This window comes from Cydia amplana, chromosome 17 (assembly GCF_948474715.1).
Source record: "Cydia amplana chromosome 17, ilCydAmpl1.1, whole genome shotgun sequence".
Taxonomy (NCBI): Eukaryota; Metazoa; Arthropoda; class Insecta; order Lepidoptera; family Tortricidae; genus Cydia; species Cydia amplana.
The window spans coordinates 1876655-1893373 of record NC_086085.1 but is presented as its reverse complement, the minus strand read 5'-3'; the positions used below and the strand labels follow the sequence as shown (position 1 = coordinate 1893373).

At 38.4% G+C, this 16719-nt stretch overlaps 1 protein-coding gene and 1 long non-coding RNA gene across 2 annotated transcripts in view; one reads left to right on the top strand and one right to left on the bottom strand.

The window, feature by feature from the left end:
- Window positions 1-14922, bottom strand: part of LOC134655767 (uncharacterized) — a 57759-nt gene extending 42837 nt beyond the window's left edge. The window contains exon 1 of the long non-coding RNA XR_010097462.1: window positions 14732-14922. This is a non-coding gene — a long non-coding RNA (uncharacterized LOC134655767). The remainder of the gene's footprint in view (window positions 1-14731) is intronic.
- The window catches only part of LOC134655752 (nephrin-like), a 102345-nt gene that overhangs the window by 3799 nt on the left and 81827 nt on the right, over window positions 1-16719 (top strand). The gene's annotated exons all lie outside the window — the stretch shown is intronic.

Sequence of the window (16719 nt, the reverse complement as noted above, 5' to 3'; positions counted from 1 at the left end):
TCACAGGCCGCCCGTAGCTAATTTGCGGCAATTTGTCAACTGCGATCTATTTTCTCAGGGTGGACGAACTGCGCTGTGACGTATGTAGTTGGCAGGTGCTGAGGTTTTCGTTAGAGTTTTTTTTTTAATAATTTATTTAGAACACAAACAGTCACATAATACAAATAGATTTTTAGTACAATGTAGTGTACTTAACATACTTAAGAAACAGACCTGGCCCCTATTTCACCACGGCGACAGGTGCGACAATTCGACAAATGTCACTGTTTCTGACGTCACAGGCATCCATGGGCTACGGTTACCGCTTACTATCGGGCGGGCCGTATTCCTGTTTGCCACCATCATTGTATTATTTAAAAAAACTTTATTATATCGGCAAGAAACATGATGATGATGATGTCGTGTTTCTTGTGACAATTGTCATTAGCTTCGCAAAATAAGTACTTATTTATTGGCGATATAATGGAGTTTTTTTTTAATTAATATGTTGGTGGCAAACAAGCACACCGCCCGTTCGATAGTAAGCGGTTACCGTAGTCTATGGAGGCCTGTGACGTCAGTAACAGTGATGTCGACAATTTTCGCACCTGTCACCGTGGTGAAATAGGGGCCTGGAGGTTCATTTATGAATGATAACATACATAATAACCGCAGAAAGAAAATTAAAATTATGAGCCATACCTAGGTACTTAAATTATATTTACCAGTCTTCAAAACAAAAGAATTGAATACACCAACTAGGGCTAATAACAGTTTTGAATTAAAGTTCAAAGTTCAAATATACTTTATTCGTGTAGGCTTAGCAACAAGCACGTGTGAATTATACATATTTATTTTTAGTTTCACAAGTTAATTATTCACGGTTAGTTACACAAAAGGTACCGGTTCATACCCCGGTCGATATACGCCGAACTAGAGTTCTCTAAATTATTGCCGAAAATTATTTTGCCGGATGCCATCGATCGTGGTCATAGTTAAACTAAAGGCGGGATTCCACCAGGGTGCAGCACTGTGCCGCACAGTGTCCAACACTGGTGGAAGCCCGCCTTTACATGTTCTTCCTCGCTTTGCTCGTAGTCATCCGCATTTGTCAAATGATTACACGTTATCCTTTTAATAAATATTTAGCCAATTGAATGATTTGGCGAAAGAAATGTATTCCAAATGTTGTAGGTATGTGATAATAATAATCTATTAGATATTAAAATTTGAAAGAATTAGACAAGCTTGAGAATCGGGCCTTCTACGGCGCAGTCTTAGTCTGAATTCGAATGATACCTAAGAATCGGGCCTTCTACGGCGCAGTCTTAGTCTGAATTCGAATGATACCTAAAAACCGGACAAGTGCGAGTCGGACTCGCTCACCGAGGGTTCCGTGCTTTTTAGTATTTGTTCTTATAGCGGCAACAGAAATACATCATCTGTGAAAATGTCAACTGTCTAGCTATCACGGTTCATGAGATACAGCCTGGTGACAGACTGACAGATGGACGGACAGATAGACGGACATACGGACAGAGGAGTCTTAGTAATATGGTCCCGTTTTTACCCTTTGGGTACGGAACCCTAAAAACGACATCCAATCTCCTAGAAGCCTGACACTTTGACAGTAACATACCTAAACCGGACTTAGCACATGTCGCGTCTATATTGGTCGCTGGCGGCCAGCCAACCGCTACTTACCTAAACGCCTCCTTACCAGGATAAAAAGATATTTTCGGAGATTCCAAATATGTCTGATTATTTTGGTAAAGGAGTTGCAAGCTTAAAGCGCTCATTGGCTACGATGTTCGCATACTAACAGAGGAATCTGATTTCAGTACCATTTCGTACCTTATGAGGTCCTTAGCGACTTTCGCATTGATTGTCACTGTGACATGGTACAAAATGGTACGGAAATTAAATTTTAATCTCGTAAGACCAACAATATAAAGTTTTCAAATTTTGTATTTGAACCTTATTCTATAAGTAAATTAGAACGAATTTCGTTTCTTTGAATAATCAATGGAGCGAAAGAAATGCTACTTTATTTGGTTCATGAAAGGTTCAAATTAGATTGTACGAATATGTCCATTATATTATAATGTACATTTTGTCTCAGGAGGATAACCAGACACTTTTTTGTAATGCCCCACGTTAAGGATGACTCACGTTAGACCGGGCCGACCAGTGCCCTGTTTATCAAAAGCTTGTAACTTATATTACAAGTGGAAGTCCCTTTTTGACGGCTTTTGTTAGAAACAGGGCACAGGCCGGAGCTTCCGGCGCTTACTTTTCTGTGAGAGATGACAGGTGATCACGTGACGCTTTCCATAGAAAACGAAGCGCCGGAAGCTCCGGCCCGGACACGGCCCGGTCTAACGTGGGTCATCCTTAACATGTATTTTTTCAGCGTTTAACAGGTTACTCCTTTGGTGTTAGAGAAAACACTATTTGTCAACATCGTGGGATAAATACAAATATATTCTTGTATATTCTGGTTGTTATTTTTAAGAACGATTGAATGACTTGTAAAATGTAGTTAATTTTACCAATAAAGATGATAGAGTAGAGTCCGATTAGTACGACTTCGCATATAACAACCAACCGCTTATAGCGACGTAAGTATAAGCACTTGTTTGGTTTTAGTATGAGCTACTATGAAAGTACAACCGTTTATTACGACTCCGCTTAAAACGACCGACCGCTTTCAACGACGGAAATTGACACAAAATCCGTCCGTCAAGTCCGGTTACAACGACGAGCGACGTAATTTTTACAAATAAATTGTTGGTAACTGTCCCGCGCACCCAACTCCCCTCCCCCCTTTGCCTATACGCAGCAAGATGAAAAACTGTGATCGTAATCTTGCAAACTAAATAAAACCCAATTCGCATTATTCAATTGAGCTTAAACTTCACATACATAATTATTATAATTAGAAAAATAAACAGTTTAATTTTTTTTATGTAAGTTGGGTGACAATGCAATATTTTGGTACCTTCGAGCTGGAGGTGGCCATAGGAACTGTTTGATAAAACAACGCATCCTAATTGAGTTTGGGTTTGTAAGAATTGTCTCAATTGAGTATAGGTTGCTTGTTGAAACAAAAGTAAACAGTCCGCGATAAAGGCTTGAGTCAAAATTGAAATGTTTGACAAAAAACTTTTTCGTTGATTGTCGCATAAGTATTAATAAATACAAAATGATGTCATTATTTTGATTACAAAAAAATATATTAAAATTGGCAGTTCGTTTAGTGCGACGTCCGGTTAGTACGACGTAATATCAGCGGTCCCTTGGGCGTCGTTATAACCGGACTCTACTGTATCTGTATATCTGGGTATAAATAAGCTACATATTTTATTAACTATCCGCGGTATTCGGAAAACAAGATCCGTTTTAGAGAAGATAACGATACGATATGTACTAGATACCTGGTAGTTTAGATTTCAACTAGATATCTTTTGCAGCTCAATTCGGGCTACTAATGTCACTTTTACGTTACATTATCGTATTAAGATCGTTTCAAAATCGTTTTGAGATTTAAAAATACATAACGAGACGTTTTAGACACTGTGGAAATCGTTCAAGATTATCTCCAAAATCGCGGAAATGTAAAATTTGACAGGCTAGATTTTTAAAAACATAGATAGGTATCTAGTTCAAAATCCGAATCGGGCCCTATATAGGCACCTAAAACTTCCACTGTTTTGGCAACAACAACAATACAAAACGCCAAAGGCGACTAGATGAAAGAAAACGGTAAATCAAGCGTATGTTGTTGAATCAAGAGTAAAGGGAGGGCTTTATATCGTCTATGCATCAACAAGTTGTCTATGTATGTAAAGCATTTATAGAAGTAGTTCCCAAGGTTTGATGGGGTGATTGAAATTGTCAGTTGGAATTTTCTGAGGTTGTTTTATTGCTTAACTAGCGACCCGCCCCAGCTTTCCACGGGTTAACAAATTATACATAAACCTTCCTCTTGAATCACTCTATCTATTTAAAAAAACCACATCATAATACCTTGCGTAGTTTTAAAGATCTAAGCATACATATAGATAGACAGCGGGAAGCGACTTTGTTTTATACTATGTAGTGATGATGAATTTTAGACCTGAGTATAATGGTTTTAATTTCAACTCGATACCTCCACGCGTTTCCGAGATAAAAGGGCCTTGACAAACATACAGACGGACGGGCAACAAAGTGTCCCTAGAGTTCCGTGTTTTCTTTTTAAGGCACGGAATCCTAAAAACACTTATTTTACCACTGAAATCACCTACAAAGTTGAGAAACACCTCAACCACTATAAATAACCATAAAAACCAATTAACTTTACCAAAACCCAACGTGTTTGTGTCCAAACAGTTCTAAAAATACGTCCCCTAACTGTCCCCAATACAGTGCACCGGCGACGTCAGATTTTTAGGGACCCGATTGGCCGGGAGCCAAGTATCAAACAAAATTAGTTCTGGACTTAGGCGCCACGTGCCACGTAGAAAAGTCAGTTATGCAATTATGCAATTTTGTATGAAACTTGGCCTATATTTTACAATGATACACAAGATTAGATGTTAGGTTAGATGTACTAAGTATCCTTACCACGAGATTGAGACTGACATATTCGCTAGCGACTGCGTAAACTTACAATGCATCTCCCTTGCGCAGACAGTGGTGCAAGCGAGATGTACTGCGTTTGAGTTGACGCAGTCGCTATAGTGTTTAGGGCCGCGTAAAACTCATGGTGAGGGTAAAGGGCTTTTTTTTAGTAAGAACTAACATTAAAATGGAAAATTATGAAGACAATTAGTACCTAGTGGTTTAATCGTATTTAAACTGCCGTGAAATACTTATAAATTACTTATTTTACGGTAAAGAATATTTAGCCACATATTGTAGGTATTTTTAAATCTAACTTAAACGTGATATCAAAGTCGTAAAAAGAAAGTTTAATTATATTAAAGCAAAAAAACTTGTTTGTAGTGTTAATAATAATCTACAGAACTGTAGTCCACAAAATTTAAATATTTCATGTAAAAAGACTATATAAGTACTATGATATTTACAAGGTACAGCGTATCTCAAGCGAGAAAATTGTCGATGCCTAATCCCTTTCTTTTTGCCGGCAGAACAGTTGCCTAACGAGTTTCGAATTTCATTGAAATAAATTACACAAATTATACCTACAAAAAACAAACATCATCATCACATCATCATTTTAGCCTTCGGTCGCCCACTGCTGAGCATAGGCCTCTCTTATTGTACGCCACTTGTCCCGGTCCTGTGCTAGTTTCATCCAAAAGTGCCCCGCGATACTTCGAACGTCATCCACCCAACGAGCCAACGGACGCCAGGCGCTTCTTTCATCCGTAAGCGGCCACCAATCCGTCAACATTTTGGTCCACCTGCCATCACTCTGCCTAGCAACATGTCCCGCCCAACTCCACTTAAGCTTGGCAATGACGTCACCCACGTCCCGCACCTTGGTGCGGCGTCGGATCTCGACATTCCTCACTCGGTCTTGCAGTTTAATACCGAGCATGGTGCGCTCCATGGCTCTTTGTGCTACTCGTATTTTATGCACAGCCTGCTTAGTGAGCGTCCATGTCTCGGCACCGTAAGTCATGGTGGGCAGGACACATTGATTAAAGAGGCGAGTTTTCAGGCATTGTGGAAAAACAAACACTCATAACAAAACGCTAGATAGAACAGGTATTTATACAAGAAGGAGGGCGTCAAAATTCAACAAATGTGGTTCCTGCATATTCGCAGGTGGCAAATTGCTGCGCAAACCGGCGGCAGCTAACGTGTTCCCATCGCTACCAAGCGTAAATGGCCGGCTTCCATTTGTTGTCCATTATTTTCATCAGATTTTGATAAAGTATTTAAATTTAATTACTTCGCACCATTCACGAGGAAAGCACGAGAGAATTATTAGAAAGACGTAGAGCACAGTTATTATTTTACACAAGTTCTGTTTAATATCGGAAAGGAGTCACTTGTTCTGTGTTTCATAATAATCATAATAGATTCCATAAAAGCCCATAGTTTTAATAGTTAGAAAAAATAAACTGATTTGACTAGTCAAACAAATACGCTATTTGGTAAGTTTAAAGAACTCCTCATTGTGGGTGATAGACACACGAAATCCCAATATATGACGAAAAAATGTATGTAATTTTTCCGTTGAGTTACGAAACTATAAGTTTTCGTAATTCAGTAGAATAGTTTTCAAGAACGGTGAAATTTTGCTTATAGTTGTATAGGTAGATTAGAGAGATCTATCTATTCGACAAATTTTTACAAAATCTGACGAAGAAAACGATAAAATTAAAAATTTCTTTCATAAACCTTATCCTATGAGTTCTTAGGGCAAAAGGCTCACATCCAAGATCGGATCACCAAAAGGCCATGATGATGATGATGATAGTAGGTCCTTGATAAATTGATCAACGCAATATTCTAGCGACAGCGTTGCAGTGATGACAGCAACGTAATTTATCATGGAAATTGACACTGACATCGACAACGGTGCACAAGCAATACATACCGCATAATTACTGAATTGCGGCAGTTAAAATCAAACTCGATCGGCTGGATTCGAACAATGCTTACAAGACGTCAAAGCGGTACGATAATGATCCGTCAGTGTAAAAAGTGACGTTTTTTGGTTGAAGTAATGTCACTTTTGACACTGACATATCGGTATCGTACCGCTGTGACTTGAATAAGCATTGTTTGGCATTGTTCGAATCAGGCCGGATGTGGATGTTCTGGATAATTGACAGCAAGGTTGCATTTCATGGATGACGTTACCCTTCTGTTGTTGCAGCTGTCCATAGGCAACGGCGATTGCTTACCATCAGGCGATCGTTTACCTCCATTATCATCAGAAAATACTATCAGGTCTCAGCGTTTGACTAAGTGACATTAGGTATCTTTGCAAATGGAATTGCGAATACACGGCAGCTCTGGTTCAGTGGGGCGATATGTCTTGTGTGGTATAACTTATACCTGTGGGTTTGCTTGCTTCTCTTATACCGTTTTATCTTGGTAATTTGGCCAAGTTCTTGTTCATATTTTGATGTGCAAATAAATGATTATGATTATAGTTTGTCAAAGGACTGTCTCATTAAATTTCAAACATAGACAGAAAGAATCATACTATCTTTGTCTTACACTTGAAAGAACACGCCTTGAAAGAAAATTTCCATCAAAAAAAAACGAATTTCGTCTAAATCGATTTACCAATTTAAGCGTGAAGAGGGAAATGAAAGGACAAACAGAGTTGTTTTTGTAATTTACTTAAGTGTAAATATGTTCAACATTAACAATACCTACTGATACATGAAATAAAACTATTAAAACGGATTATATCGCGTATATTGAATTTATTCTACATCCCGACGTTTTGAACCCTTTACAGCGTTCGTGCTGGTCAACGCATGACTGAGGAAAAACTACACTGTGCAAATCTACCCACTTACAAAATAACCTACTACCTACCTACAGTACCTACACCATGGTAACTACAGATTTAACCGGTTAACCCCGGATTAGTGAATGGTGCAAGTGGCCCGTGGTTAGAGTAATACTTCTTAAACGGCTGTCAGACAACTAAACTTAGACACACCCACTTTTTGATACTAAAAAAGACGCGAAATTCAAATTTCTTATGTTAAGTCTATTCGTGCCGACATTTTTTTAATTTGCCGCCTTTTTCTACTGACAAATTGTGTGTGTGTCAGAGTATGTATTGAAAATTCCCACGATATTAACAATCTACAGTTATCTTTGCACCACCCAAGTCGCAACAGACAGACAGAGAGTTATCACAGATATATGCACTCATTTCGAGTGCCGTATAATCTAATGCGGGGCATATTTGCAGATCTATTCTCAAGATGGCGACTTCTGAACGTACGGAACGTGTTTTAATAATATTAGATATTATTAGGACATGGTCTGGATTACGATATTGAACAAGTAATAGCCTAGGTAGGATTTGAGCCTTAGGAGTTATTTTTTTCCTTGGAATGCTAAACTACTCTATGTAGAAGGAAACCACCATTAAAAGCACTAGGTACCAGCAAGGTTTGGTGAATCAGCTTGCTGGGAATTAATTATTAGAAAACATCAAATTTGATTGGCCTGTATGCGGATAATTAATATAAACAAACAGTTTAATTAAAGAGCTTCTTAACGGGCCCACTGATTATCAGTCTGCCGGACGATATCGGCCTGTCAGTTGTTCCGAACTGGCAACTTTTTAGGGTTCCGTAGCCAAATGGCAAAAAACGGAACCCTTATAGATTCGTCATGTCTGTCTGTCTGTCTGTCTGTCCGTCTGTCTGTCTGTCTGTCCGTCCGTATGTCACAGCCACTTTTCTCCGAAACTATAAGAACTATACTGTTGAAACTTGGTAAGTAGATGTATTCTGTGAACCGCATTAAGATTTTCACACAAAAATAAAAAAAAACAATAAATTTTTAGGGTTCCCCATACTTCGAACTGAAACTCAAAAATTTTTTTTTCATCAAACCCATACGTGTGGGGTATCTATGGATAGATGTTTACAATAGATCAGCGATGGTCGCAGTGATACATAGGCTTTGGAGCCTTATATAGCCCCTAACAAGAAACTGAATAGTTTGCGCGAGAGACACTTCCAAAGTGGTAAAATGTGTGTCCCCCCCCCTGTAACTTCTAAAATAAGAGAATGATAAAACTAAAAAAAATATATGATGTACATTACCATGTAAACTTACACCGAAAATTGGTTTGAACGAGATCTAGTAAGTAGTTTTTTTTTATAGGTCATAAATCGCCTAAATACGGAACCCTTCATGGGCGAGTCCGACTCGCACTTGGCCGCTTTTTTGTTCTAACTGACAGGCCGATATCGTCCGGCGGACTGGTAATCAGTAGGCCCCTTAACTTACAGGCTGATGTCGTCAAGCGGACTGATAATCAGTGGGCCCCTTTAAACAAATATGACGTAATACTAAAAAATAACAATAAATCTTAATACTTTTTATCAATCTAAGCCAAGTAGGTTAATCTGAGTCATACGCGACTCATGTGTTTAGTTTTTAGTTCAAAAGAGCGTAACTCGTTATTACTTATGACATTTAGTGGGTATTATCAAAGAGAATTTGAAATAGAGGCAGATGTGCAATCTTTTCGAGCGAAGATGGCGCCATACCTTTGGCCTACTGTCAAGTAGATGGCGTAAATTTTTGACTTTTAATCAATTTACTTTCAGAAAATATTTTAAAATGTTATTATTTCGAGTAGTCACACTATTATATAAATTATACACTGAAATAAATGTCATATACTAAGAAAAAGTGACCCAAGCCTCTAGTGCCCCAGGCTGGAATCGAACCAGCGTCCTCATTCATTGGCAGCGCCATCTCTCTCGCTAACTCGGTATCACCTGAGATGATCCAGTTAGAAGGTCGAACCATACTGTTCTACCTTAGAGGTGGCCAGGGGGCGCCATAAGCCTTCCGTATGAAGTGCATATACTTGGAAAAATTCGACCTATGCTGCTGTCCCCCGGTGGCCGAGAGATAGCAGGCACCTGCCGCGATAGTAGAGGACGCTGGTTCGATTCCAGGCAGGGGCAGGGGCTTGGGTCACTTTTTCTTAGTAGGTATATGACAGTTATTTCAGTTTAAATTTACACATATCAGTGAAAGAATAAGGATTAAAGTCAAATGGCGTTCTAACAGTTTTAATCTTCTGTCGAAAGATGGCAGTAAATGTACTCTGTGGCTACATAATTTACCATGACAGCTCTCTATACGCTCTATTCTCTTTGGTATTATGCACAGATTTCAGGCGATATCATGTTTTGTTTACGAGTGTGCTGTATGTGTGCGTGTGTGTGTATGTGTGTGTGCTGACTGACGATTATTGCTACCACATTTGGTAAACAGTGGGAATATGGGGCATTATCTATGAAAAGGAACCTTATTGTCGATGGCGCTTACGCCGCACAGCGTCGCGCGGCATTGTATTTATATCGGAGCATCGTTAATAATGGCGTAACCGCCATCGACAATAAGATCCCTTTTCATAGATAACGTCACATATGGCTTTAATACCAACGTGTTTAATTATCGTTTAAGTAGGGCAATTGTATTGACGTAATGTTGAATGAATGTATCAACACCATTATTAATTATAATAGGTACAGTCATCTTCAATATGTTACTCTTCGAAAGCCGCAAAAATATGTGACACGCTCTTATGGCTCTACAAATACGACTGCGTCAGATATTTTTGCGGCCTTCGTTGTGTCACATATTATTGCAGGTGACTGGACATTGTACGACGTAGGTGGTCAGAGTAAATTTATTTATTTCCAAAATACACTAGTTTTCAGTCGAGGACCAAAAGCCCAATTTTATTGATTAAGATTAATAAAACAAAAAGTGGAAAAAATCATTATCTTGGGGTTGGGGCTTGGAACGGTAGATGTCGCTAGGGCCTCCCTAAGATTCATAATATATATGGTCAAAATATTCGCTGTATTGGGTAAGGTCTTGGTAGCTCAGCTTGGCAGCGCACTGGGCTAGCGATCTAGGGGTCGTGGGTTCACATCCCACCTAAGGCAGTGAATTTTTCCATTTTAAATTAGCTTAATAACATCGTTCAAAGACACTGATTTAAACTTTCACGATTTTTACACATTATTAAATTATACAACGGGACTTAATCGCGTATATAAGTTTTAAGATTTACCTCCGACGTTTCGAAGACGGCGTTGTCCCCGTGATCTCGGAGAAGACTGGCTTAAGAGCCAACAGGAGTGGTCATTTCTCCATACAAACGTACTCGACTGTTTCCTCCGTGGGTTTTAAAGCTAGAGCAATGATTTTTTCAACAAAGATTAATATTGTCAATATCTGTGTCGGATATGTTTGTTGTTTAAGGCGCTAGAGCCCTCCAAAAATGGCCAAAATGGCCTAATTGACTATGCCGCAATGAGAGGCGTGCTATTCAAAACTGACATCAATTAGTCAAAAAAGCAAAACGGTCCGACACAGATAATGTCATAATCATTTAGATTTGCAAATTTGGTTACGATTGGTTAAGTTTTGGAGGAGGAAACAGTCGAGTACGAAACCTCGATTTTTGATACTTTTACGCAGGATTTTTCGCCTTGTCCTTATCGCACTAGTTTTAGGAGCCGCTTCCGTTAGGGAGAAGGGTATATTTACCTAAAATATTTAAATCTTAGCTCCTGTTGGCTCTTAAGTTGACATCAGCATCGTCTAACCGCGCGAGTTTTTCGAACTACCCGCACTTGGTCTTCTATTCGATTTATCGACTGTCGATATTCGTTTACGCTTACATTTACATTTACTAATGACTGGATTACATGTGGATGAGATCTTGAAACCCTCGTCCCGATTGTAAATTACTATGTTTTTTGATTTCAATGGCTTCCCGTACTTTCCTGCTGTAGAAATGACGATCCGTGGACAGGTCATCCACATGGAATCCAGTCATTAGTAAATGTAAGCGTAAACGAATATCGACAGTCGATAAATCGAATATCGTTAGTGTTGTGTGTCGACAGAGTGACATCCCTAGTGCGCAAAACGTTCAAGCGGATAAACAAGACCAAGTGCGGGTAGTTCGAAAAACTCGCGCGGTTAGACGATGCTGATGTCAACTTAAGCCAGTCTTCTCCGAGACCACGGGGACAACGCCGTCTTCGAAATGTCGGAGGTAAATCTTAAAACTTAGATACGCGATTAAGTCCCGTTGTATAATTTAATAATCGTTCAAAGACGTTTCAAATTAATTAATTTAAGACTAGCGACCCGCCCCGGCTTAGCACGGGTTAACAAATTATACATAAATCTTCGTCTTGAATCACTCTATCTATTTAAATCAAACCGCATCAAAGCCCGTTGCGTAGTTTTAAAGATCTAAGCATAGATACATACAGACAGACAGAGGGGAGCGACTTTGTTTTATACTATGTAGTGATTAATAAGCAAGAAAACTGATATTTATGGAGTAAGCACTCTACCTTTGGGTATAACATTATATTAACCCAGTTAAGAAGATCAGACCGTGTAATATAACTGTCAACAGAAATGACAAATTAGACCAGTATTGCAGTAGCTGTTAATTAATATACTGCTGTAAACATTCTGCCATTGATGAACGAAACATATGGACTGGTGTTTTGTAACATTCTCTATCGGCCTAATTCGAAACACACTAAAAAGTATGAAACAAAAACAAATATTTATCTCATCTGGAATTGTCGTATAGAATCACATAAATAAGTAGATTGTTACATACCTAATTTACTAAATTGTATATGTATTGAATCGAATTGAATTAAATGAATTTATTTGCAAGAGACATAAAGAAAAGAAGTAATATTTAATTTTCTCAAAACAACCCGGCCTATTTACCTCAATGTATGTTCACAGACATAATATATTCAGAGAACAGCCGTGGTCATATGCCAAACTAAGCGCTCATCATCATCATCTGATCATTATCTGATGTTGTTGATCTGTGTAAGATGTCCCCAGATATTTATTTATATTATAAACTTCAAAGTAAACTCCTTTCACTTTGCCGTAATCAAATAAAAACGGATATTTTAGTGCACATTGCCGTTTAGGTGACGCCTAGGGTTTGCAATCCGGATCCGTAATGTATGAAATTATCCGGATCTGGATCCGGATCCGCGGATCTTCCCATACATTTCGGATCCGTCGTGCAAACCCTAGTGACGCCACATTTAGACGCTTTCGTGAAGTGTTTACTCGACATAATATTATTATTAACCTAGTCCATATGTTTTATGTCGTTAACTCTCATAAAGCTACTAGTCATAAAAACCGCGGTTTTAAAACTATTAATAAGCATTCGCCGGCTTACACCTCCCTAATTCAAAAAGGGCATAACTTCATATGGAATTAAAGGAATAAATTTCCTTTTCGTTTGCGTTACGGTTGCGTAATGAATATAACTCATAGTTTTATGTAGTGTATAATTAATGACGTCATTTTTGCTTAGAATTACTCATTCCGTACTCAAGTGTTTAATTTTATTGCTTAGTTCCTAATTAGTAACGGTTTTAGGGTTTCGTTTTAAACAAAGAATATATAAAATTTCTTCTGTACGATATTCTTCCTTCCGTCTATTCGTCCGTCCACAGCTTAGAATGATATATCTGTATATTACTCATGACAAAAAATAGGTAAAAACCGGCCAAGTGCGAGTCGGACTCGCGCACGGAGGGTTCCGCACCATCAACAAAATATAGAGCAAAACAGCAAAAAAAACGGTCACCCCATCCAAGTACTGACCCCGCCCGACGTTGCTAAGTTTCGGTCAAAAATCACGTTTGTTGTATGGGAGCCTCACTTAAATCTTTATTTTATTCTGTTTTTAGTATTTGTTGTTATAGCGGCAACAGAAATCATCATCTGTGAAAATTTCACTGTCTAGCTATCACGGTTCGTGAGATACAGCCTGGTGACAGACGGTCGGACGGACGGACGGACGGACAGACAGCGGAGTCTTAGTAATAGGGTCCCGTTTTTACCCTTTGGGTACGGAACCCTAAAAAACAGCCAAGTGCGAGTCGGACTCGCGTTCCAAGGGTACATTAAATTAAGTCCGACTCATGCTTGACTGCACATTTCTAATAGGTTTTCCTGTCATCTATAGGTATCTAAAGAACTATTTTGTGTTTTTTTTTTTCAACATTTTAGACCCAGTAGTTTCGGAGATAAAGGGGGCGGGGAATGGTCATTTTTGGCTATTATCTTAAATAACTTCTAACCTATGTAAAATAAAATTGTAAAAAAAATTGATATGGGTCACTAATTTACATATGTGTACCAAATTTCAACTTAATTAATCCAGTAGTTTCTGAGAAAATAGGACCACAGAACATATTAAAGAGGTTAAAATGGCTATCGCGCGCAGTTAGTATCGGAACCGGTGTCGCCGCTCGTTCCTCTCCACATTACTAACACTCGCGCAACGGTAGTAAAAACTTGTGTGCGTGGTGAATGGATACACCTCCTTTAGACAGATTTGATGTTTGGCTTCTTAATCTGAAGGTTATTGTGGCGCAAAAAGGCATGTTTACTTCATTTTCGGTCAGCGCGGGCGAGTAGCATGCGAGCGTTTGCTCAAAACCGGCGGCGCGGCGACACGTACCCTGCTCGCATCGCCATTCTAACTTGTTCTGTGGCTGTGACAGACAATAGAGTTTATGGACAATTAATTAGTTTAATTTCCCTTATATACCTATATATAATATTATTATGTTGCCACGCCCTTGTAGGGTCCATGCTGTACCTAATCTAAGTTAACACCTGTAATACCATGGATTGCGATTAAATGATTATGATTATGATTATGATTATGACATACAGACGCATGAGTAATCCTAAAAGGGTTCCGTTTTTTACTTTTGATGTACGGAACTCTAAAAAGTAAGAGAAAATATGTGTACTTTTTAGGGTTCCGTAGCCAAATGGCAAAAACGGAACCCTTATAGATTCGTCATGTCTGTCTGTCCGTCTGTCTGTCCGTCCGTATGTCACAGCCACTTTTCTCCGAAACTATAAGAACTATACTGTTGAAACTTGGTAAGTAGATGTATTCTGTGAACCGCATTAAGATTTTCACACAAAAATAGAAAAAAAACAATAAATTTTTGGGGTTCCCCATACTTCGAACTGAAACCCAAAAATTTTTTTTTTCATCACACCCATACGTGTGGGGTATCTATGGATAGGTCTTCAAAAATGATATTGAGGTTTCTAATATCATTTTTTTCTAAACTGAATAGTTTGCGCGAGAGACACTTCCAAAGTGGTAAAATGTGTGTCCCCCCCTGTGACTTCTAAAATAAGAGAATGATAAAACTAAAAAAAATATATGATGTACATTACCATGTAAACTTCCACCGAAAATTGGTTTGAACGAGATCTCGTAAGTAGTTTTTTTTTATACGTCATAAATCGCCTAAATACGGAACCCTTCATGGGCGAGTCCGACTCGTACTTGGCCGCTTTTTTTTACTCCAACACGCATAAAGGCATTGAAAAGTTTGTAAATTCCAAATTCAAACGGGTTGTCTAATTATTATTAAGTTAACGACGCTAGGCACGAATGACTTCGTACATCGACCTGCCTGTTCGTATGTCTATCGCGGGCGCGGTCAATGCCACTGTGCAAATGGGACAGCAATATAATTATGCGCGTGCAATAGAGATAGGAACAGGCGGGTCAATTGTACGAAGTTCTTCGTGCTGAGCGTCCTTACTTTACAACTGTTATGAGTGATGTAATAAATCATTAGATTATAATATGTTTCAAAAATAATATTTATACATATTTATAAACCAAAGAGGCCGGTATCGATTTTAGTAGCAAAAATGTAAAATTGATAGATTTAGTCGATGAAATTGCACACCTTTTGTTACGTAATAGAAATAACAAGTACTGGTATCTATCATATTTTTTTTGAAAACTAACTCACTAAATTAGTACTTAATGATTATTTTTCTGATGGACGTTTAGGTAAACGCGCGTAAAGCACTGATTTAGTCGATCTTATTTGTAAATTTCGTAAAGTTTGAACTGCTAAAAACAGTAATTTTGTATTACACATACTCGTATCCTGTACTCCAACTTTCATACACTACATTTTTGTTATATGATATTGAACAAGAGTAAATGAAAGTTAGACAAAATCAATTTCCACCAGAAATTACTTCAAAACAAGTGAACATTTTTCGTGAAAATCGACTTAATTTCAACGTAATTTTGATACTTATGTTTAAGTATCAAAATTACGACATTGACTGAAACTGTTCTTATACATCATTATTTATAATTTACCATTATAATTTTTTGATGAATTTTTAAAACCTGCCCCTTCTCGCCATATATTGCCGGTGACGCACGCTGGCGACCTCAGATGAGAAGACGTGCTAATAGAAACCAATAGGTACTTGTTATTTAGATATTACGTAACAAAAGGAGTACAATTTCAACGACTAAATCTATCAATTTTAAATTTTGGCTCTAAAATCGATAACGGGCTCTTAATACTTATGCAAAACGTAACTTTTCAAGGATTACCTGTGCTAATAACTTAGTGCATCTTCGAAACATACGATACATTCAGAAATTCAGAATTTCCGCTGTCTATATAAGTTTGAGGTAAACTTCGGCACCTGCATAATTCTCGTATTATACGTACGAGTATAAAGTTAGTTCCGATATCGTACCCTTACGAATGCAAACTTCGTCTGCATGCGAAGCGGATAAGATGCGCAGACATATATAAGTAGATCACTCAAATATTTGAATATGTCAAATCAACCTGTCGTGTCGAGTAATAGTCCCTATATATGACAGTCCATTAGGGTTCCGCACCTCAATAGGAAAAAACAGAACCCTTATAGGATCACTTTGTTATCCGTCTGTCTTTCCGTCCGTCTGTCTGTCAAGGCCCTTTTTAGGGTTCCGTAGCCAAATGGCAAAAAACGGAACCCTTATGGATTCGTCATGTCTGTTTGTCTGTCTGTCCGTCTGTCCGTCGGTCCGTCTGTCCGACTGTCCGTCTGTCTGTCCGTCCGTATGTCACAGCCACTTTTTTCCGAAACTATAAGAACTATACTGTTGAAACTTGGTAAGTAGATGTATGGGGTATCTATGGATAG